The 23970-nt window shown below is 44.9% G+C and overlaps 2 long non-coding RNA genes across 3 annotated transcripts in view; both read right to left on the bottom strand.

Moving 5' to 3' along the window:
• LOC106559534 overlaps positions 1-3718 on the bottom strand; it is a 55084-nt gene extending 51366 nt beyond the window's left edge. For both annotated transcript variants that reach the window (XR_005367102.1, XR_005367103.1), the window contains exons 1-2: positions 3067-3718; positions 2438-2541 (exon numbers count right to left, since the gene is read on the bottom strand). This is a non-coding gene — a long non-coding RNA (uncharacterized LOC106559534). The remainder of the gene's footprint in view (positions 1-2437; positions 2542-3066) is intronic.
• Positions 3719-3842: 124 nt separating this feature from the next.
• On the bottom strand, positions 3843-22872 carry LOC119873964. The gene is made up of 5 exons (XR_005367101.1): positions 22652-22872; positions 22072-22286; positions 21135-21377; positions 13612-13718; positions 3843-7922 (listed from the first exon to the last, which is right to left on the bottom strand). It is a non-coding gene; the product is annotated as an uncharacterized LOC119873964 (long non-coding RNA).
• Positions 22873-23970: the final 1098 nt, after the last annotated feature.

Below are 23970 nucleotides of genomic sequence, written 5' to 3'. Positions count from 1 at the left end.
TCAGCTCATGCCAGACACTTACTCCCAAGGCTAGACTCATTCCAAAGAGCCCCAGTGGTGACTGAGCTTCTGGTTGCCACATGTTAGGGACCAGAAACCTCCCAACGGATATTGTAATTGCCTATTTCAAGTGCTCTTCCAATTATGCTCCTCATGAAGCATCACACCTGAGCGCGCTTAGCCCTCCTGCCCCACGTACTGAATTGAACTTGCCTCCCAGAGTAGCATGCCCTTTTGGATTGTGAACAATATTTCCTCCAACTAGGAAGGCAGGCCTCTCCTCTATCTTGCCCAAGAAGCCTCTTCCTGCCCCCAAGAAGTTTTGCCCAATAAGGACAAAAAGAAAGTTTTGAGCTGAAGATTTGCCATGCCCCAGGGAAAAGCCAATATAATGGGGAAGAAGGGTGATTAAATTAGCCACAGAGAAAGACCTTCATGGAGTTTCATTAAAAGGATAAGGATCCAGGCCCATCAGCCAGGAAAAAAAAAAAAAAAAGGATAAGGAGAATGGAAGAAGAAAGAAACCTGTAATTGGATACGAGAAGTCTAAGAGAGCCGAAATATCAAGGTTGTTGCTTGTTTAAATCTAAAATTTTAAAGAGAGAGAGAGAGAGAGAGATTGCCCACTTCAGTAAAGCATTTCATGGGATATAATAATATTAACTAGTATTTATTGAGCATTTGGAGTGTACCAGGAATTCTCCTTTACATATTCATATTCTTATTTAATAAGATATAAGTCTTGCAATAGACTATATATAATAAGATAAGTCTTGCAATAGACTTATCTAACGGGTTCTATTAGTAACCCTCACTTTTTCAAAGATATGGCTTAGAGAACAGAAGTAATTTGCCTTGCAACTAGAAGTTAAGAATACTCATCAACAGGGAAATGGCTGAGTAAATTATGGTTTCTCTTAGCCATGAACGAATAGTCATTACAAAGAATAAATTCAGATCATACCCAGTGACTTAGGAAGGGAATTTTCTAGAGGTCACGTGAGAGAGAAAAGTCAGGTACAGATCAGTGTCTACAATATGATCCTATGTGTGTTGACCAATGAAACAAACCTCTTAGCTGCATATAGGGGTATACATTTATGTTTATACCTGCAGACTAATAAGCATAGAATGTTTCTGTTGCAAGCACAGAATAGAGCCTTATGTAGTAGGTATCTTTATAACTGATGATGTATGAATGAAAAAAGAGAAACTGTTGGAAGGATTCACGTTGGTTTGTTGGCCTTGGCTGTCTGGGCAGGGATGGGGAAGGCGGGTGGGAAAAGAGAGCTTTTGGGTTCTACGTCTGTGCATCCCTGGTCTTATTATGACAAGCGTGTTTGGCTCTCAGAATCTGAAACCACCAAATGAAGCAAGTGACTTATAATAAAGAAATATTTTGCCCAAAGTTACACACTCTTCACTTCAGTGCTAAACAGTAAAAAAGGAAAGGATGGTCTGTGAGCCAAAGATCCCCCCGCCTTTCTCGTGCACTGTACTATGGTTGGGATCCATAAAGGTCTTTCTCGGATATTCTCAGTTTCACTGTCATGTAAGGTCAAGTCTGTTTTAATTACAATTTTTCTGGGCACTATAGGTCACATGTCTAAGGCCACACAGCAAGCACTCACTGAGAGAGAATCCTAAATGGCAGCCCAGAGTTTTAGACTCCAAATACAGTGCTCTCCTGAGGGCATAAAATTGTATAATTTAAAAAAAAAATGCATTTTCAAAAACCAAAATTTAAAACTGTAAGAATCAACCTAGTTAATGCACTGAGAACTTCTGGAATATAAAATATCATTGTTATAATTATCCCTTAGCTTCCTTTTTGCCTCTCATTAGGATCAGATGCCATCAGCTCCGTGAGTGGTGGGTCCTTGATTATAGCCTCGCACATTCATTCAACAAACATTTATTGAGCACCTAATATGTGCCCAACACTCAGGTGCTGGGTCAGCCTTATAATCTGAACAAACAAGCTTCCCACAGGCATTTGGCCAAGAATGATTAGTACATGCCTCCAACATTTGTCCTTTTAAAATGAAAGAGACTATTTTATTAAACATGAAAGTTCAGTAAACATTAAAGCCTTTTTTATTTCAGTAGGGCTCTGAATCAGAAAATACTTAAAAGAAATAAGCATCATTTAGAGAAATATAGACTATAAATAAGTCCAGCATGAATGAGCATGAGAGATGGTGAATGGAGCTAGCATTTTTGAGTGCACACAATTGCCAGACATTTTTTATGTGTCATTATAATAAGTGCTGGCAATAACTTCCACGGAGGGGACTGTTATTGTTCAGTTTGCCAGTGAGGAGACTCTATGGCTCAGAGAGATATGAAAGAATTTTCCCAAGGTCAGAGAGAAGGGTATGGAGCCAAGGTTTGAGTACAGACTTGTCTTACTCCAGAAATCGTGGCTTTACTTTACCTCCTTGCCCCACATGCACGGGGGACCGCCACCTGGAGAGCGCATCAGGTTTGCCCGGCCCGGGGGAAACCGTGGTTGAGGCTCGGAGAGGTCTCTTGTTGACACTGGAATAGAAAACATTTACGGATATGCCACCACCTGCCTGGTGGCCGTTCTCGACACTGCGGTGTGCAACTCCCCCGGCTGAGTGGCCTCCTTGCTCACCCACCCATCGCCCCTACAGCCTCCTTCAATGCTGCCGTCAGAAGAGCCTTCTTAAAACTCAAGTCAGGGGCACCTGGGTGGCTCAATGGTTGGGCGTCTGCCTTTGGCTCAGGGAGTGATCCTGGGGTCCCGGGATCAAGTCCTGCATCAGGCTCCCTGCATGGAGCCTGCTTCTCCCTCTGCCTGTGTCTCTGCCCCTCTCTCTGTGTCTCCCATGAATAAATAGAATAAAATCTTAACAACAACAACAAAAAAACCTCAAGTCAGATCAGTTCTCTCTTCTACTCACAGTACCCTTACACATTCTGGCCCTACCTCCTCGACCCCACACCTCTCCTCTCTCCCCTGGCTGCCTTGCCTCTGTCTCTCTTACTGCAGAAAGCTGGGTACCTCCACTGATCTGATTTTTCCCAAAATGAACTTACAAAAAATGTTTTTTCTTTTTGGTTAGATAATTGTACGTCCATGGGCATTTGGAAGCCTCCTTGAAGCTTCACAAATTAGGCGCCCCTCCAGAGCCAGGGCTTTGCCCTTGCTATTCCTTCTGCCTGGAATGCCTTTCCGCAGGTATCCAACCAGCTCATCTCCTTACATCCCCCAGGCTTGGCCCCATGCATGTCAGTGAGCCCTCCTGTCACGGAGCACTTGATCTGATGCTGCGCACCCCTCCTCCCAGCACTAAGCATCCCTGCTGACATACTTTCTGCCAACATCACCCATCACCTTGTTCATTGCCTGTCTCCCTTTTCTAGAATGTAAAAACCATGAAGGCAGAAATTTTTGTTTGATTTATTCCCTGATGTATTCCTATCCCTTGGAGCAGCGCCTGGCATGTAGCAGGCAGTCCACAGAGCCCTGCGGAGTTGATGAATAAAGCTTCTCCCCACCCCTGTAAAAATGACTCCTATAATCCCCATTTTAAAGCTTCAGAAACTCAAGATCAGCCTTCTATGCACAGAGCCAACAGCTGGAGAGTGGCAGAGCCAGGATTCAAAACCCAGTGTTTGCTCAGGGAGGAAGAGAGGAAAAAAGGAGGAGATGGAGGCTGCCTCTCCCATCCTCAACTCTCCCGGTTCCACGGTCCCCAGCAACAACTGCAAGCAGCCTGGCCTCTGTCTTCTATGACATCAGAAAAGTCTGGAAATGCCTGATGAGGCGTGCTTTGCCATTGTTGTGGGTCCCCGCCAACCGTCTCAAAGAGCCCAAACCAGGAGCCATGCTGTGATTCTACTTCTGGGGAAGGAAATAACAGAGATGCTAATCAACATGGGAGCATGGGGGTGAGCCCAGGAGCCAGAGGGCTTCAAGTCTCTCCTGTGAAAGGTCCCTTATGCACACCTGATGCCCAGTATGAAAATTAACGGGTGTGAGAAGATAGCATCGGCTCTGCTGGAAATGTTCCTGTTTGCTCAACACAAAATGCCTACGGCTGGAACCATCTCGTCTCTCTCTCTCTCTCTCTCTCTCATATGCACGCAGAGCCCCATCTCCCTCTGACATCAAACACTGCCTGGACGGTGAGGACTGAGCGTTGGGCATTCTGAGGTGAAGAGTCCTGGAGGCCTGTATGCACTCACCGTTTATTAATTTAGTTCTAAGACACAGCACAGAAGCAGGACACTGCTCCCCAGGCATTGGCTTTCCAACGGGGAGACAGGCACCTGGCAATGACAATGATGGCCCCGTGAGCTTGGCTTGAGAGAGACGAGAGCACATGGCTGGTGGACCCCAGCTCTGGAAGGCTTCTGGAGCGGGGAACATTAGAGTCAGTAAGATTCCCTTTGTAGCACACGGGTGGGCAAGACCTTAGAGAAGTCAGTGAGGCCCTGCAAATGCAGCCTCCAAAGAGGAAGTGGGGAGGTTCTTGTGCCTCCTGTACCCAGAGTGCATCCCCAAGAAGCCAGTATCTGCTGTGAACCAGGGGCTGGTGATGAGCTAGAGCCAGAAAGTCTGCTCTGTCCTGTCCTAGGCTCAAGGAATTCCTTCCAGCCACAATATCCATCCCCACTGAACTACAGGACCAGCCCTGTGCTACATCCTTTTCCCTTGTTATATAATTTGTTACCATAACTATTTCACAAATGAAGACACCCAGGCTCACAGAAAGTGCAAGGCTTTATGCAAAGCCTCTCAGCTGGAGGCAGTGGGATAATCCAGGATTCAGGGATGGAGATCCAATGTTCTTTCCACAATATGGGGCCCGGCCTTTCTCCACTTCCTGCCCCTGCTTGTGGCCTAAGCTCTGGAATCAGCATCTTGGAGAAGTTGCAGGAACCACCTGCTGCTATGGGGCAAAAAAAGAAGAAAAGAAAAGAAAAGAAAAGAAAAGAAAAGAAAAGAAAAGAAAAGAAAAGAAAAGAAAAGAAAAGAAAAGAAAGGAAAAGAAACCAAGAGAAAGACAGATGGAATTTTGTGGATGAGTTCAAATTTCAGCTCTCATGAAGTCCACTCATGACCTCAAGGAGGTTGCTTTACTCTCCCGGAACCTCACATCTTTCTTCTGAAAATGGACATCACCGTGTGGCGAGCCTTTGGGGGGAACAAAGTCCATGAGTTTCCAGAACTTAGTGAACAGTCAACACAAGTGAGCAGCGCCTTGCTCCCAAAGAATGCTGCTAAGGGTCCCTGCCAAGATTCCACTTGGGGAGACAAGTGAGACAAGACAACGCCTAGACGCCAAGGAATTGCCATCAGGTCCCTCTTGAGTTAATTTTTGTTGTTGTTGCAATAAATGGGAAAATTAAGCACTATCTCGGGTCCATTCTTATCGAAAACAAGTTACACACTTATGGTTAGAACATTCTTCACACTTTTCCCAGATATCTCGCTAATGGTCAGGGGAGGCTGGTAGGGGTGCGGGCCGCTGCCCAATCCTTCCTCCAAATTGAGCTGAGTTCTTTATTTCTGGACAGTTTGTCAGCTATCAATTGCAAACCCTCCACTGCCAAAGGTGTTTGGCCCTGAGTAATTACTAAGGGAATGTGGTGATTTCCGGCACGGGAACTATAGTGTGAGTTCCACTGTAATTACTATGGAACCCAGGAGGTATAATTACCAAACAGGCCGCACAAATGACATCTGCTGGCAGTCAGATCAGTCTGCGTATTTGTTGTCAAGCAGCAGCTGTCAGGCCTTTTTATGGCACCAACTGACGTATCCTAATTGATCTGGAACTTTTCTTCTTTTTTTCTTTTTTAAATGATTCTTAGGAGTTGTAAGAAGTAACACAGAGAGATCTCCAGCCTCCCTTTCACCCGGTTTTCCCCCATTGAAAATCTGGAAAAAACCATACACAGTCCAGTGTCACAACTGGGATGTGGACACAGGCACAGTCAAGACACAGACCACTTGGACCACCAGAAGGATCCTTCCTGCCCCCAGCCACTCCTCAGCCCCTGCCGAGCACTATCTGCTCTCCATTTCTGTCATTTTGTTGTTGAGAAAATGTTAGATAAGTGGAATGAAACAGCGCGTGACCTTTGGGAATGGGTTTTCTCGCTCTGTAGGACGCTCTGGAGACTCCTGCCCATTGTTTCACAAACCAGAACTCATGTCTTTTTATTGCTGGGTCGCGTTCCATGGTAGAGAGATCCCACACTTTGTCTAACCACTCACCTGTTGAAGGACAGCTGGGTTGTTTCCAGTTTAGAGCTATTATGAAGAAAGCTGCCATAAACATTCATCTACAGGTTTTTGTGTGAATGTAAGTCTACATTTCTCTGGGAAAATTGCCCAGGAGCGCTGGATTATATGGGATTGGCATATTAGATTTTTTTAAGAAACTGCCAAATAGTTTTTCAGAGTGTCTGTGCCATTTACATTCCTACCAGGAATTTATTTGTGATTAGCAATCCGTGTAGCCTGTGTGTATGCTTTTTATTCCTCCACCACTACTTTTCCTTTCTTTGTTTCTTTGGGTTTTTGGTTTGGGGGATTTTGTTTTGTTTTGTCTTTGCTCTATGGTGCTGGCTAAAACTTCTAGCAGTATGTATATTTTATAAAACGAACTGGAAAGTGTTCCTTCCTTTTCTGTTTTCTGGAAGATACTGTGTACAACTGGTGTTAATTCTTTAGATGTTTGGTAAAGTTCTTTAATGAAGCCATTTAGGCCTAGAGGTGTTATTTTTTTTTTTCTTTTTTAGTTTTTCAATGACAAATTCAATTTCCTCAATAGTTATAAAGGTGCTAAAATTACTTCCTACTGAGTGAATTGTGGTCCTTAGTATTTTTCAAATAATTGGTCCATTTCATCCAAGTTGTCAGAAGTATGTGTAGAGCTCACAGTTTTCCTTTACTCTTTTCTGGTTATTTTCAAAGTCAGTAATATTACCACTGTTTTATTCCTAATATTGATCATTCGGATCTTCTCCTTTCTGTCTCTCTTTTTCCATTTTGCCAATCTTGCTAAAAGTTTGTCAATTTTATTGATCTTTCCAAAGAACTAGCTCTTTGTTTCATTTATTTTCTCTATAATTTTTCTGTTTTCAATTTCACTGATTTATGCAACTTATGTAATTCCTTATGCTTTACTTTGGATTTATTTTGCTTTCCCACTCCCCCTGCCCCTGACTTAGGTTCTTGAGGTGGGAGCTTAGATGATTAATTTGAGTCTTTTCCTATTTTCTAATTTATACTATAAATTTCCATTTCACACTGTTTTAGCCATGCCCCACAAATTTTGATAAGTTGCATTTCCATTCAGTTCAATGTGTATTTTGTTCATTTGGTTTGTTTTTTTTCTCCCCCAAATTTCCCTTGAGAGTCCTTTCTTCTTTGACCCATGGATTATCTAGAAGTGTGTGGTTTAGTTTGCCAGTATTTGCAGATTTTTCTCTTATCTGTCTTTAATTTCTACTTTGATTCCATTGTGGTAAGAGCACATATTCCATATGATTTCTATTCTCATTTTTCAGAAGTTTGTTTTATAACCCAGAATATATTCTGTATATGTTTTGTGGGCTCTTGAAAGGAATGTGTATTCTGCTGTTGTTGTGTTGAGTGTGCTCCAAATGTCAACTGTATCACGTTAGTTGGTGGAGATTTTCACAGGGTGTAGGGCTTTGTGCTGACAGTTCTCTTCTCCTCTCAGAACTCCAATGACATGAATGTTAGATCTTTTGTTATAGACTCACAAGTCCCAGAGCTGCTCCTCATTTTTTTTCCAGTCTATTTTCCCTCTGTTGTTTAGAACAGAGATTATTTTACTTCCTTCTTTCCAATGTGGATGGCTTTTATTTGTTCTCCTTGCCAACAGCTCTGGCTAAAACTTCCAATACATGAGCTATTAAGAAATAAAAGAATATTCATATGAGGGACTGAATAAAGGTGGATCCTCAGAGAGACTGGTAGAAACCTGGAGACAAGCTTAAGGTTGTAAGGGTTCTAACAGAAATCTACAAAGCTAGACCCTCAGATGTCTACACCCCCATTGTGATGGTGAGCTAGAAGTTGGCATGGCCACCGTTGCCTCCAAGAGGACTGCAAGGAAAGCTATACATCTCACATGTGGGGGACAAGAGGGAGGGGAAATTGGGGAACTCTCCCTTAAGACTTCAAAACTGCAAACTACTCTCCTATGGGTTGTACCCTTACATGGACCAATTTCTACATGGAACGGTATTCAGTAACAGCTTTGAACTCTAAAAGCCTTAAGAATTCATACAGATCTGTACTCTAGGTTATCTCAAATCAATACACAAAATGGGAAGAATCCAATAAATAAGAACAAAATCCTCTTTAGATCTTATTTCCTGTTCTTCATCTCTCTCATTGTCTTCCCTTTATTCCCTACCTGGATATCCCTACCTGAGATACCTGGGTCCCTCAATGCCATGCTCTTTTCACCTTTCACCAGTCCCCTCCCCATTTTGGACCATCTCATCTCGTGTCTTGATCAGCAGTGATTCCCCAGAACCTCTTGCACCAAACATAGGCTATGCCGAGCTGATCCAGGATAACTAGAGAATCCCATGGCTCTATGTTCCTGATTCTCTCTCCTTCCATAGGAAGGTAAGAACTCAGAGCCCTCAGTGAAGTGCAATCCTTCTTTATGATCCGTAAATTTTTATTATGAATATAATTTTCACTGTTCTACAGCAAAATCTAAGCTACTGTGTCAATGAAATAACCCCCACGAACCAGATGGAACCACATATGGATGGAACCACACTAACTGTAGACAGAATTATACTGCCTCCCACATTGAAGACCATTCATGTACAACCCTGAGCAGTCAGTCAAGGGAACATAGGAGCCATGAAGGAAAGGGACATTTTACCAGGGTTCTCGTGTGGGAGGAAGAAACAACATATCATTGTGAAATGCTTTGCTACATTAAAGTATCCCATGAAATACAAATGTACAAAAGATGTCCCAACCATCACCACTTTGGGAGAATTCCAGAGTACCAGGAAATGTCATGTCCAGGAATACCTGCAATTATAAGGGCTAGTAATTATCCCTGCAACAGTCCCCAGATGTTTCATCCTTGGAATTACAAAAGTTCTTATTGCTGCAATTAATTAGCTTCACAATGACACGGATGCACTCCCTCCTGTGCTTCCTTTCTCTGGGGTCACTGGTACACTGAGATGACCTAACACAAAAGTGTCATTTTGTCACAAAAACATCACACAGAATGTGACCTAAATATCAGATTCCAGTTTGCCCACGTGCATGGGGAGGCTACTCATGAACAATCCTCACAATAGCCATATGAATTGGCTGTATGTGATATGTTTCACAGATCTGCAAGTTGATGCTCCAACAAACTAGGACATTGCCCCAAATTAGTTATCTGTAGATGTCAGACTCGAGATCTTAAACCCTGTTTCTCTGACTCTAAGTACTGTTCTCTTTGTACTGGCCAACTTGGAAATTCAAGCCGGAGCAGCTAAGTAGGCCTCCCCACAAGTGGGGAAATTTCGCAGTGTCAGTAGAACTACACCACTGCGGTCAAGGTTGTAGACCTGGTTTGGGGCAATTAGCTTTTCTCTGTCGTAGTTTCCTGAACCATCAATCTTGCCAGAGTTCGGCCAAACCGGCCACAAAAGCAAGTGAGTAAGAATTCGTGGATGACTAACAAAATTAGTAACTTCTCACAGGCATACACTATTTCTGCATTTAAAATTTTCCTTTCCTACTTATTATCCATTTTTCCATCTCTAAGATAGGATAGTATGAGTTTTACCTTCCTTGGTGAAGGAGATTGGAACTGGAACCCAGGGTCTCTGACTCAAAGCTCAGTGCTCTTCTTGCTGCCACAGAACAAACCCAAGTCTCTCCCAAATGCTCAAAAGACTATCTTAAGGCCCTTAGTTTCTGAAGGGGCAGTGGCAGCCAATGGGGAGGAAGCCGTCCATTCACATCCTCCCAGCCGAGTCCATGCTGTCCTCGACCACCCTGGCACTCACTTATCTTCTCACATACTCCTTTCCCTAAAGCAAATGCCAAAGTGTGATGCCAAATGCCTGACCTCGCGGGCCATTTCCTCAGGCATTTACCTGTGTAAGATCATCTGCGGAAAGAGTATGTAAGATCACTTCACCCATGCAGCATATGTGAACATCTGCTGTTTCCTCCAATGCTGGGCATGTACTTGTAGCTCAATAAATGGCAACTCGAGTCAAGACAACCCTAGTTATGACTCTGCACCTGACGAGCCAAGTAATCCACAAAAGTCATTCATCTTCTCTGGGCCTCTGATTCTTCATCTACATTATTTTCAGACCATTAGTTGGTCTTTAAACCCCCAGTCAACTCCTAGGCTTCATTATTTTGTGCATAGTCTTTCTACAAACTAGAACGAATTAAACTGGAACCTCAGCACCAGGCCCTGCCACATGTGTTTACAAGCCAGTCCCAGAAGGATAATATCCCAGTATTTGGTACCAGTCTGGGTTCTTGGCTGTGATAGCAAGCAGGGCTCTGAGATGACTAACACTTGGTCACCACTGTGCAGATTCCAAGTAGCAGGTCAGATTTGGGAAGCTGGCTGGATAAATATTAGCCTTTATCGCAACTCAAACAACCCCAACTGCCAAACCAAAGAGTTCTTGAGGAGGGATTGTATTCCCCCTTCCGCTTTGGAGCACGAGAAATCACAATGCAATTTTGTCACACTGCCCAGCAGATAACTGTCTTTTCCAGATAGTAAATAAAAGTGGGCACCACCCTATGTGTTTAAAGATACTGCATACCTATGCTCACTCTCCCTTCAGGTAAAGAGGAGCAGAGTTGGGTCAACAAGAAGCACGGCCAAGAAATTGGAGGTGGGTTTTGCCGCCAGCCAACCTGAGAACTCATCGTGAAAAGGCCAGTCTGGAGAGTCTGAAGGATTACTAAAAAATACTGCAAAAAGTCACATGAGGAAAAAGAAGTTTCCAATGTCATGCTCACGGCAGGATTCCTTTCCAGATTTCAAAAGTTGTGTCAACACCAAGCACAGGAGTTGGAGAGCTGAGATAATCATCTGGGTGTTTGAAGTCAAAATGTCCTCCCCCAAATTACTCAGCTGCGATAAGAGAATTTCCCTTCCAAACTACCTCGACAACCGACAACCGTCTCAACCTTCATAGCTCACATTCGTACAGTTCTTTACGATGTTCAAAGTACAGCCCAGAATGACTCTTGTTCAGAGGGTAGAACATGATGACCGTCTTCCTAAGTGACAGAGATGAATCCTAATGCCACGCTGGCATCCTGGGCTCCAGAAAGTCTGCAACCTAATAGGAGCTTGTGTCTAGGTTTTATTGAGAGAAAGGGAGAGAGAGAGAGAATATGTGCCTGTGTGTGTGACACAAACTTACTTCAGGACCAGAGTGTCTAATAATCCTTTTGGATGGCAGTCAGCTTTGGGCCATAAATCACCAGGGCCATCATCTCTTTAGGGAGATACTTGCAACAAGCCTTGGGTTAGAAACAATATAAATTTTCTGGAGCCCTGAATAAGATGAATAAGCATTTTTTTTTCTGGTTATTCATGCAGAGTGCATAGCTCTCTCTCCTGAAATAAAACAGGACTGTCAACCTCACATGCTTCGCTTGAGGTTTCTGGAAAGTATAACATGTCAAGGCCCAGGAGATATGCTTCTCTCCGTAGGGCTGGTGACAAGCAGTTATCTGAGAGTGGAGATTGTCAGGCACAGAGGAACAAGTTTGAGCCAAATGAGAAGCCACGTAGGGCTCAAGATGGCAAGAGAAAGAAGCACTCCTAGCCACATGCATCTCCAGCCAGGGCACCCTGAGGCTCAGAGATGAATCAGAAGAGGAGAAGCTTCAGACCAAGATGAGGCCATGCATGCCCTCAAAACAGACACTGGACTAGGGACTCCAGACGGCTCTGCTACTGCTTGCTCCGAGACTTCAGGCCAATTACTTCTCTCTGTGTTCAGAAGTCTTCATATGTAAGATGACAAAGTGGATTCAGCTCAGCGATCCAGGCCACTGGGAAATCTCTATAGTCGATCAATAAATCAATCAATTCAATCCAATGCACCATCAGGGAGCATTCCTGGGTGTTGGGCCATGGGCCGAACTAGAGTTACAGGAGGGACTTACACACAAGAGCTCCTTCCGAGAGATCCACTGAGTGCCTGACACAGTCCAAACAACGACCTACAGTGGCAAGAGATGGCAACAGATGCACAGAAAAGGGAGGAGATGGCAGAAAAGAGTGATGAACTGCCTGTAGAATGGGAGGAGGAGGTCTGGAGAAAACTCTCAGAGGAGGAGGGATATGAACTGCCCTTGAAGGACCAAGAATCGCCAGGATGAATAAAGCCTGTGGGAGAAACGTGTTGAATGCCTGAATGCCCTGCTGTGGCTGGAGCACCCAAGGAGGGTCCCCCGTCACCAGGTCTGGGTCTCGGGCCCCCATCCCATGTACATTCACAGTGACCCTTCTTGCCACTCAGCTGCGCTGACAGCAAGGAAGAGGAGGCCATGGAGCATCCTGCTCTGAGCTTGGGGAAGGGCACGCAGGGCAAAAAGGAGGGAGCAGAGAGCCAGGCTCCTCATAGCACCACTGCTGTAAAGAAGTGGGGATGGGGGAGTGGGGTTTTTTTCTTTAATTCTCTCCTTTTTATTTTATTTAATTTCCTTCCATATATACTCACACATATGCATAAGTTACCCCCTCTTCCTCTCCTCTCCCTCCATCACTTCTTTTTTTTTTTAATTTTATTTTTTTAAGATTTTACTTATTTATTCACGAGAGACACACAGAGGCAGAGACACAGGCAGAGGGAGAAGCAGGCTCCCCATGAGGAGCCTGATGTGGAACTCAACCCCAAGACCCCGGGATCATGATCTGAGCCCAATGCAGACGCTCTACCACTGAGCCACCCAGGTGCCCCTCCCTCCTTCTGCAGCCCCCCTCAGACATGCCATGTTAACTACCATGTGAGTCAGGGTCTTTGCAGGAAGCAGATGGGAACCTCATATTGAGTATTCAAGGGGATTTTAATAAAGGGACAATTTTAAAGGTGCAAGCAGGGTTGAGAAGAACCAGCAAGAGATGGTGAAGCAAGAACAGAGAGGCTTCTAGGCTCTAAGAGTCAAAGGTAAAAAGATTAGAAGACAAAGAGAACGGTCGTATGGAACAACCCCCCTCCCCAGGGGCTGTGGTCTTCAGTAAAGTGATGGCACCTACCTGCAGCCACCACCACTGGCAGGAACAGAGCCAGGGCACTATACTTTGACCTCAATAGTCCTCCTTTTTTCTTACCCTTTGCTGGTACCTCCGATTTGCCAAATCAGCCAGAAGCCCAAGTGTCTCTTGGCTGTGACCAGAGACACAGCCCATACAGGTTAGGCTGTGGGGGTCTGGGAGGTAAGCAGAAAATATCCAGCACAGTCTGCTGTGTGCTCTTCCAAAGATTTCTCTGCCGACAGAATTCTCTAGATATCTATATAGTCATATACATCATACATGAGACTTATCGTTTTACCAAAAAAACCATAGTACATACACTTTGCTTATCTTGCTTTTCTTATTCAATAATAGCTCATGGACAAATCCTCTGTCATCTTGTAGGGCTGTATTCATTCTTCTTTTTTTTTTTTCCTCCTTAAATAGCTGCAAAATATCCCATAAGAATGATGTTTGGTCAGTTACTCAGTAATTCTCTTATTTTCCAGGTTTTTTTTTTTTTTTGTCTGTATAAGCCATGCTGCCAAAAAAAAAAAAAAAATCTATATTCATGCCATTATGTATTAGCAGTTTATTTATGCTGTAAATTCCCAGGATGCAGATGGCTTGGTTTAAGAGTATATCTGAGAATGTCTGTACCTTCCTCTGAGTTTTGTTGTAAATCTAAAAACGCCCTAAAATATATTCAATCTTTTTTTTAAAAAAAGAGTACAGTTGAGCCTGTATGTGTATTTATGATAGACATGGTCAGAATGCAATTATGCCATAACTGTTTCCCTCGTGCTCTAGAAGAACAGGCAAAGAGCGGAACTGAGCCCTGTCTCTCCATTCATGTGTCACCTGCTCCCAGAGGCCATCTCTGACCTCCCTGCTCTGTCCTATGTACTGTCACTATCCCTAGTCCACCCCTCCTTATCCACACCTCCACCCCATCCCAAAGACCATGAACTTTCGGGGGTTATATGTTATGTCTGAGCCTGCTCTACGGTTCTGTTATCTAGCATGGAGTCTGCAATAGGTTAGACTTTCCATGTTTGTTGAATGAATGAATGAATGAATGAATGAATGAATTAACAAAACAAAGGTGACAAGAACCTTCCACTGGCCTCTGTGTCTTCCCAAAGCTGGGAAAGCAACATGGATTCAGGACTGACCCTCTGTATCAGTACAGAGTATGCTGTCAAATGGGACCTCCTCTAAGGTCCACTTCCTGGGTCCCGAGCTGGGACAGTGGGACGGGTAAGGTGCCTAAGGGGAAGTGCAGACTTCACACAGGGAAAAACAGGAAGTGACCACAGATTAGACCTTTCCCAAATACGGTGTGTGTCTCACTTACTCCCAAGAAGGAAAACACAAAGGAGACTCCAGCTCACTAAAAAGCTTGGGGGAAATGAGTGAAAATATCAGTGAGGGTGACAAAACATGAGAGACACCTAACTCTGGGAAACGAACAAGGGGTAGTGGAAGGGGAGGTGGGCGGGGGGTGGGGGTGACTGGGTGACGGGCACTGAAGGGAGTACTTGACGGAATGAGCACTGGGTGTTATGCTAAATGTTGGCAAATTGAACTCCAATAAAATAATAATAATAATAATAATAATAATAATAATAATAATAATAATTAAAAAAAAAAAAAAAGGTTGGGGAAGCTTTCTCAGTACCTAGCTCCAGGTAATGACAGGGTTTCCCAGCACTTCCCTCCTCGCCCCTTCCAGCACTTCCAACCCCTCCAGGGCTGGGGGGTGGTCATCAACTCCCTTCCTCCCCTCAGGCAACTTCCTACGGAGCTGCTGTCTGTGTCCACCAGGGATGTGGTCGTCTACAGAAATCCTCAGAGTTGATACTTCCAGAAGAAATAAAAGGAAATGACAAAGTAACAATGATGGTTCTGCTCTTCCCCAACAGGAAAAGTTGTTTTGAATGCTTTTGTGTATTTCCTTTTATTTTTTACTTGCATTTTAATATGTCTTCCTGGTGTCTCCATGAAGCCTGGCTACACAGTGTTCTTCTGGAAAGTGCATTTGTCCTCGCATGAACCTGTCAGCATAGTTTTTAATGGGCTTGAGTTGAGAGATGGTGTCAGAGGTTCTGAGTTGAGCCCACACGCAGGCCTTTGCGAAAGGGCCTGCTTTGGGTGGGCTGACTCTTGAGCTCTGGCCGACTCCACTGGCACCTTGTGCCCCTCAGCTCCCTGGAGAGATGAAGTTTGGGAGACAGGGAGGAGGGTAAGAGGCTGAACGTGCTGCCATCAGTAACAGGTGACATTGGAGATCACTGATGGAAGAGGATGTCTCATGGGGGTGATACGTGTGGTTTGGGGTTGGATGTGCTGGTTGGTATAGATGGTCCACTAGAAGTAGCTGGAGGTAGGAAAGTCAGAAGCTGGGGGCTTCTGGGGAACCAAGGCATATGGAGGGAAGGAAGACCAAGGTTTAGCCTGGGGTTTCTCAACCTTAGCACATGTCACATTTGGGACTGTAACCTAGTCTCAGATGTGGCATCCCTTCAGGTTTGCCATATTCTATTTGTTAGAAGTGACTCAATACGTCTGGATAGGAGTTTATACAGGCATGGATGCCAGCCGGTGAGGATACCGAGGAGCCATTTCAAAAGCTGACTACCCCCAAGGAGTTATCAGACAGAGAGCCTTGATCTTGAGAACCATTCTTACCAAGAAAAAAAATTCTTTTCAAAAATTTTATTTATTTATTTGACAGAGAGAGAGAAAACACAAGCAGGGGGAGAGGTAGACAGAGGGAGAGGGAGAAGCAGGCTCCCCATTGAGCGGGGAGCTCGACCCTGGGATCATGATCTGAGCTGAAGGCAAACGCTTTTGACTGAGCCACCCAGGTGCCCCTGTACCAGGAAAAATCTATTCCTGTGTTATGTGGGGCCCCTGTGGGCAACTAGAGCAGATTGGCTATACGGAGAGGTGTTATCAAGTTGGCCTCAGTCTCCAGGTTCAGCTGTATGTACACCTTCACTCTCCTGGACTCATCCCCACATAGCATTGATTTTAATGCTCTGTCTCTCACACTTCAGAGTATCTCCAGGCCTGGGACAGGGCTAGTGCTGAGTCTGTTGTAAATGAAACTAAACTTACACTTGCCATCTATTGTTCTAGCAAGGGGACAGGGACACCACTTTTCCCCTGAGATTCAGCTTTCTTTGATGAGAAAGCTCCCCACTGGCTTAGAGTGGTATTAATTCCCCACTGGCTGGGTGTGGGAGGCCCTGGGCCCAGGGTTGGGCTCAGTTGGCTTGGCCTTTCCTGAGAGGAACAAAAAGAACATAAATACCGAGCAGGAGTGCCTTCATTATTGAGATGGCTTCTATTCTCAAAGGAATAAACATTGAATGTCTAAAAGGTTTCATTTTGCTTCGCTTCGCTTTTTTGGAAGGAAGTTCTTCTATCCTTGGAGTGTCAAGTAGTGCTGGAAGAGGACCTCTTTGAAGAGGTACTCACCCCTCTGTGGTAGATATTTGGATTGACTTTTCAACTTCCATTTTACCCTCCTTATAGTTGAAGAGGTTGGAAAGCCAGTTAGATGCATTCATAGGATTTGAAAGAAAAAAAAAAGGGAAGGGGAGGTCATTTCTCTGCCTTCTGGTTGTCACTCATGCTTAGGAAAGTTGGGATTTTCTTGCAGCAGGTTGCAGTGTGTATTCTCCGGGGTCCAGGCAAGTAGTGCCAAGGAGTGGTGGCAGTGCCAGCTTCTGGATATGACCTGCTGATTCCTGGACTACAGCTTCGGGCAGTCGTTGTCCTGTCCCCCGCTGTGGTGGTGGCTCTCCCTCAAGGTGCACTTAGCCTCAGTGGCACCCCTCGAAGCAGGAGCTCCCTTGTTGGGTCAGTTCTGTGTTGCTTGGAAGTCATCCAAGAGACCTTGCCTAGAACCTGCTCCTTCGGCCTTTATAGTTATTTTGTAAGCACTCGGTTGTTTATATTCAATCCTATCCTGCTTAAAATAACTAGAGTGATTTCCGATTGTTGTACTTAAACTGATTGATCCATATTTTGTCATCTGAAGTCCACCATTTTAAAAGCTTTCCCTTTGGAACTGTAAGCTATTAATTTGCCATTGTCTCCTACAGAAACAAAAATAGGAAGAATCCAGGCAGTACGGAGCTTCAGTACCAGCCTAGCCCAGAGCTCACTTTCTTCCTTGGGACCCACCTTCTGACTTGTGAAATGGTTCCCTTTCTTGTATTTTCTAGCTGTGAACTCTATACTTCTACTAGGCTATCTGTATGTCGAAGGCAGAGCAGAAACTGATGGATTCTAAACATCAGATCCCTTCTATCAAGGGTCTACGCCCCTCTCTCCGGGGGCCCATGGGCTTCTCCCTCTGCCCATGGGCAGGACTGCTTGCAGCTCCACTTCCTTTTTCTTTCCTTTTTTTTTTAAAGATTTTATTTGTTTATTCATGAGAGAGGCAGAGGCATAGGCAGAGGGAGAAGCAGGCTCTTCGCTGGGAGCCCAATGTAGGATTCGATCCCAGAACCCTGGGATCATGCCCTGAGTCAAAGGCAGATGCTCAACTGCTGAGCCACCCAGGTGCCCCAGTGCAGCTCCACTTTCGGGCATGTGAGGGAATCTGCCTGCCATGCTAAGACAAAACTAGCAAAGCCAATGACAGGAAGCAACTGAATCTCCACATTTTTACCTGAAAATAAAGCTGTGCCCTAAGTTTCTTGAAACACTTGAAAATACTAAGAACAGACATAGAGGTTTAGTTGTCTTGGGGAGTCAGTGAGTCTCAGAGAAATGGCCAGCTGGACCTGAGTCCCAGCCCAGACTCTGCTGCTTACAAGAAACACAACCTTGCATGCTCCACTCAGCCTCCTTGGGCCTCGGCTCCTCATCTATAGAATGGAGCTACCGCTTTGCAGAGTTAGTGCAAAGATCAAATAAAATTCTCTGACTCCTAATAAATGTTGAATGGTAGCTCCTTTCTCTCGAGTCCATCCTCTAAGAACAGAGCCAATCACGGAATCCGGTTCTGATAGCATGCAAGAGGTGGAAGGGGCCAGCATGGTGACGGGCAGGGAGATGGCAGGCAATAAATGTTTGGTGAACTAATAGATTAATTGTTGAAGAATGTAATTTAATAATTTTACAACCCCCATGAAACTCAAAAGCTTGGGGCACCGTGCCAAAGTCACATAACTAATTGGTGACAGGACCAGGAATCAACATATAAAGCTCACTTCCCAATCAGTCTTCTCTGCCCGGACTCATTTTTTATAAAGCCATATACAGTTCTCAAAATGATTTGTAGGCAAAATAGCACTGATTTATGGAAAGCAAATCGTAAATTATTCTCAAATACTCATTTCTCAGCATCTGAGACTCATTTTACATGAAGCAGGAATTCAGATTTCCTATTGAAAATCACTTCAGGGACCAAGGATTACAGAGCCTATTTCCCCAAAGCAAATGTTCCCCACCTCTCCACATCACACTGGAAATGAGATGCTGAGTGCGAGCAGAGGGAAGCACTAGATGCTGGAATGTTGGAGGGAGGGAGGCCTTTGTGCTGTGTGCTCTAACAATCGTTCGGGAACTTTCTCCTTTCGGGAAGTGAGAGGAGTGAACTTGAGGTCTGGACAAGGACATCCTTAGTGATACAAAAATATTATGAGTCGGCAACCTGAACTACCATGATTCACAGCAGCAAGTCCCATTAAGCAAATAAAGTCACAGAGAGAGAAAGAACAGGGGGCCAAAGATGAGAAGCAACAAACACTCCAAAAGGAGGAATCACGAGGTTCAGAGAACGGGCAACTCTAGAGAAAATTGTCATCGATTGTAAGTGAAAACAGTCCAGAAGTTTAGGAATAATAGGATCATCGGACTGGCTTATTTTTCTCCTCCGTAGCCCACAGATCTCTTCTCCCTGCAACTCCCAAGGCAGATTCTTCTTGTGGACGAATTAGGCCGGGTGAAGAGAACAGGAATCTTGCCCGTAATTTTTTCAGCATATCTAGTTGATTTATCTGTGGATACCACTGTGTTATGGCAGTTAAAACACTGCAACATTAGAACAAGCTGGAACAGACTTCAGGCATTCATAAAAGCCATATGAAAACCACATGTAGGAGACTGGGAGAACCAGTCCAGATAAGAAAGTGGATGCAAACATTTGCAATCCTCTGCTTAAAGCTGAAGTCAAGCGGAGTACTTGGCTGCAGAACTGTGAACAGCGCGGTGGAATTCAGGATTCATCACCTGTAGGATCCTGGAGACGGAGGTGGTTGTGCTTTGGGACAGGTGGACGGCCAGGGCTGGTAGGATCAACACCTTTCTGTTCTCCCACTGGGAGGACCACTACTGCCCAACAGGAAGTTTGTAACACTCCTCATTTCCAATCCCACCCACCTAGAATCTGTGCCCCTGTAAATCTTTTAGAGAGAAATTAAATCCTTTTAGTCATCCTCTGGCTTTTAGAAAACTAGATTTTTTTTTTCATTTTTCTAAGGAAAGAAGTAGCCTGGATGGATTTAGTGTCAGACTGGAGGTAAACTCTGTTGGTGCCTAGGTCTGTGGCCTTGGGTACAAATCTAAACCTCTCTTCAGAGTCCCGATCTGCAAAACGATGGTGATGATCACATACTCCAAAGAGAGAAAGAGGAAATGTTCCCACAACTGGACCAGGAGGCTGGGCCTCACAGTGCACAGTACCTGAAGCTCGTGTAACATAGAAATGTTTGTACGTGGAGGGGGCAATAAACCTCCTCGTAGAACCCGAAGAAAATGCCCTCAGACATGGGACACACTCTCTCCCCTTTGAGATCTGCAAACTGAGCAACGCGGGTCTTATTCTATATACTCAAAAGAAATGCTTCCTTTTCAAGTGGTCACTAAGATTGGTTAAAGTCGTTTGAAATGTGAATGGGTAAAATGAGATGATTTTAAAGATCACCGTCAAGGCAAAAAACGCAAGATGTTTGAAATGGTGTAACCCCGGGCTCCCCAACGATGAAGCACCAGTCCATTCTTGTTTGAGAAACCCTGGCAGGCCAGTTAGGGAGGCAGCAGTCAGATCTGAATCCTGGCTCTGCCATTTACTAGCTGTGTGATTTGGGACAGGGAACATAATCTCTCTAAAGCCTCCATTTCCTCATTTTAGATTACTGGGCCCCAAAGTACTGATTAAAGGTGAGAAAACCTCCTGGAATCCCGCTCTACAAACGAAATCATAAGGGACAGAAATTCTCGTCGAGGGGTCGTAAAGCAGGGGGTCAGGGCCAGCTGTGCGAGCTCGGGCACGCCTCTGACCCTCTCTGAGCCCCAGTGCCCTCCTGGAGGCCAGAGGGCGATAATCTCTACAAGCCCCTCTACCTTGCAGGGCTGCCAGGAGGGCCAGGGCCTTCGTGTGGAGGAGCCTGCTCTGCAAACAGGGAAGCACCACACAGAACAGAACTTGTCCTGGAAACAGAACGCATCGACGTTGCTCAAGGCTTAGAAACCACCATCCGTATCTGGAAAATCGAATCCATCTTGAGGTTAGAGCTCTGGTTTATGATCCTCTGCGTCTCGTGCCAGCAATGAGCTCAGCCGAAAGTGCCATTAACTACCCGCTGCTGGGGTGGGTTCCCTGTCAAGATCCTTTTTATCAGTCAGCTGGCTGTGAAAAGCCAGATAGTGTTTAAATGCAGCCATTACCCAGGGAGCGCAGCGGCCCTGCTTCCTGGGGCTCCGTCACAGCCCGGCCCTCTCAAGACCAGGGTGAAACTCTCACCAGGCCTGGAGCGATGCTGTTTGTCCTCCCAGGCTGCCCTGCAAACCACCGTACCCAGGAGTAAGTGAGAGGCGACAGGCATCCCCAAGGGGACTTACCTACTCATTCTCCATCCTTGCTCGCCTTCCTGCGGCCTCCTCTGCCCCTACCAGTGAGGCATATCTGATGACAGATGAGGCTCCACAGAAGAGATGCCAGAGCAGTCTCCTTCCAACCTTCTAGAACCAATCTGAGGATAGTCAGCTAATATTTCAGCCCACGTTAATCCAGGTCTCTCTGTGTGCCAGGATCTGGGACACGGGCTTTTATACAACAGTGTTCACATCTTCATCATCATCATCCTGAAATGTTAGAATCCTTATTCTCATTTCACAGCAGGGTGGGAAAGGAAGAGAAACCAATATCCTCTGCAGAGGCCCTTCCAATGTCAAGCTGCTATGTCTATAGCATCTGTTGTGACTGTGGTCACTCTGGCTGTGGCTCCTCAGAGAGGGGCCCAGATAGGAGGAGGATGGTGTCCGTCCACACCACCTCAGACAGTGCAGGGCTTGCGGGGGGGGGGGGGGGGGGGGGGGGGGGCTCCCTGTCACCTGGTCTGGGCCACAGCTTCCTCCAGCTTAACTTCTGCCCATGTGGAATGTGCTTGCGGGTTTCACTGAGAGACTACATGTGTATTCCCTATAGTTCGTGAGGCCCTGGATACCTGGGAAGATTGTTCTTAAAGTCCTAGAAAACACTCTGAGCCCTTCACTCAGACTTTTAGTCACTTTCTAGATGAGGTGGGCATTGTACTGACATCCAGTGAAGAGCTTCTGATGGTGCCCAGTTTATGATCTTGATGTTGGAGGGATCATATGCACTTGCCCTAATACAGAATAAATGGGGGTCAGGAATTTGGTGGTCCCCCATGATCCACAAACTATGATATAGAGTTCATGTTTCTATCTGTCCACTCTTTCTGGTTGTGTGATTCGGGGCACTAGCTCTTTGAACCTCGGTCTCTCTCTAAAATATAGCTGGTAGTCAATGCCTTACCTTACAGGACTGTTGTAAAGATTAAGTAAGAGAAAGTATGTGAACACATTGGCACGGTGCCCAGGATGTTGGGGGAAGTTCAATGGGTGTTAACTCCTTCACGTGTTCATCTTGAAAACCTTGGTTAGGTTCACACACATCGTGCCACTGCTATTCCCAATGAAGGATCTCACAGGTCCACAGAACAAGAAGGGCTGCACTGCCCATGTGTAGATCTGTGGGGAAACTTGTGTCAGAAATGCTGAAAAAAAAAATGTCTATCCTTACGAAAGGTTATTTAAAGAACAGTCACCAGTAGGTATTCTGCATCGGACCCCAAAAATATAAGAAACCCAAGAGCACTGCTATTTGTAGCCAACCGCTTGCTTGGATAGCAAATGTTGCTATGGTTATTAACCAAGTCTCATTAGGATGGTTAAGCAATGGCACTTTCCAAAGAAAATTTCCTGATTGCCAGGAATTGCTACCTTGATGGAGAACTGAGTTTCACTGTCTAATCCACCTGGCCAGTAGTAGCTGACTGCCAATAGTTGTCTTTTCCAGGTATGGAATAGACATCCAGCCAGATGAACTTACTGACCTAAGTAAGCGATACAATCCATTAAGTCCAACGAAGAGCTTCTTCTAGGAAGCCACACTTGCTTCTCTGCTCATCGTCTTGTCAATTTCCAAACAAATTGTGACTTTAAAAGGCGGGCAGAATTTTATCCAAGAAGAGAACACAATTTTACTTCCAGATCCTTGGACTTAAGGTTTTGATTGTGATTCCAAGCTCCACATGTTCCTTTAGTACTCTGTATTTGGTTTATTCAAACGTTTGAACAAAAAATAAAAAATAATAAATAATAAAAATAATAAAGTGAAAACAAATGGACTGGAGGATCTTAAGGGAAGGATAAAGCACTATGTAGGAAAACAGATGAAAGAACAAAATACAAGAGATGAGGAAAGAGGAGGCAGCATTTAAGATGCAACTTTGAGAAATGGGTAGAATTTGGAAGTGTAGAAATGGAAAGGAAGTGCATTCTAGGAACCACATAACAAAGACGTGGAAGCAGAGCACTCACAGGATTTTACAGAGTAAAGACTGGACTCTGCAGTGTACTGTATCTACAAACAGTCTTCTTGCTGCACCCTTGTTCGCAGAAGACAGCCCATCTATGGTGGGGCTTGGGTGGAGAAGCAGAGTACAGCAGAGGCTTCTAATGCTCACCCCCATTTAGCTTTCTTTCTCTTCTGGACACAGGGAGGGTTTGACTTCCCCACCACCCCCATAGTTAGGTGGGGCCATCTGACTAATTCTGACCAATGTGTTGTCTGTAGATGTGGTAAGTGTCACTTCCTGGCCAAAGCAATTGTCAGTGCAATAATGTCTAGCATCACTTCCCCTGTCATATCAACTGAAATGGTTATATTTTCCAAATAGTGTGTGTATAGAACAATGGAGGCTGCTTATATGTGGATCACTGAGCTGTTACACAGTTAGTTAGTGGCTTAGAAAGTCTCCTATTTCTTACGTGAACTTTTAATAAGCAAGAAATAAACCCCTAGTGTTAAGCCACTGAGATTTTAGGAATATTTGTCATGGTAGCATAACCTCGTCTATCCTGACTAGTACAAAGAGTGTCTAAAAAGTATTATGAGTCTAATGAACACCACCCTGGAACTAATATGTTTACTTGCTTCTGTGAGGATACCGATCCTAAGCATCCTTATGGCCAGAGAAAGGGATCACTATTGCATTTGTCTCAGGCTTTTGGCACACACAGGGGCCTTCCTAGTTCTGGACAGGAAGAATTTTGTTCAAGATAGCAGGACTAACAAGGGCTTTGTGGCTTTATTTTGAAGCAATGGTGAAGGAAGGTATTGTTGACAATTCCTAAAGTTACACTGAGATTT

The sequence above is a fragment of the Canis lupus genome, chromosome 11, assembly GCF_011100685.1.
Source record: "Canis lupus familiaris isolate Mischka breed German Shepherd chromosome 11, alternate assembly UU_Cfam_GSD_1.0, whole genome shotgun sequence".
In the NCBI taxonomy this organism is placed as follows: domain Eukaryota; kingdom Metazoa; phylum Chordata; class Mammalia; order Carnivora; family Canidae; genus Canis; species Canis lupus.
The sequence above is the reverse complement of the archived record's forward strand: the minus strand, read 5'-3'. Positions and strand labels throughout refer to the sequence as shown.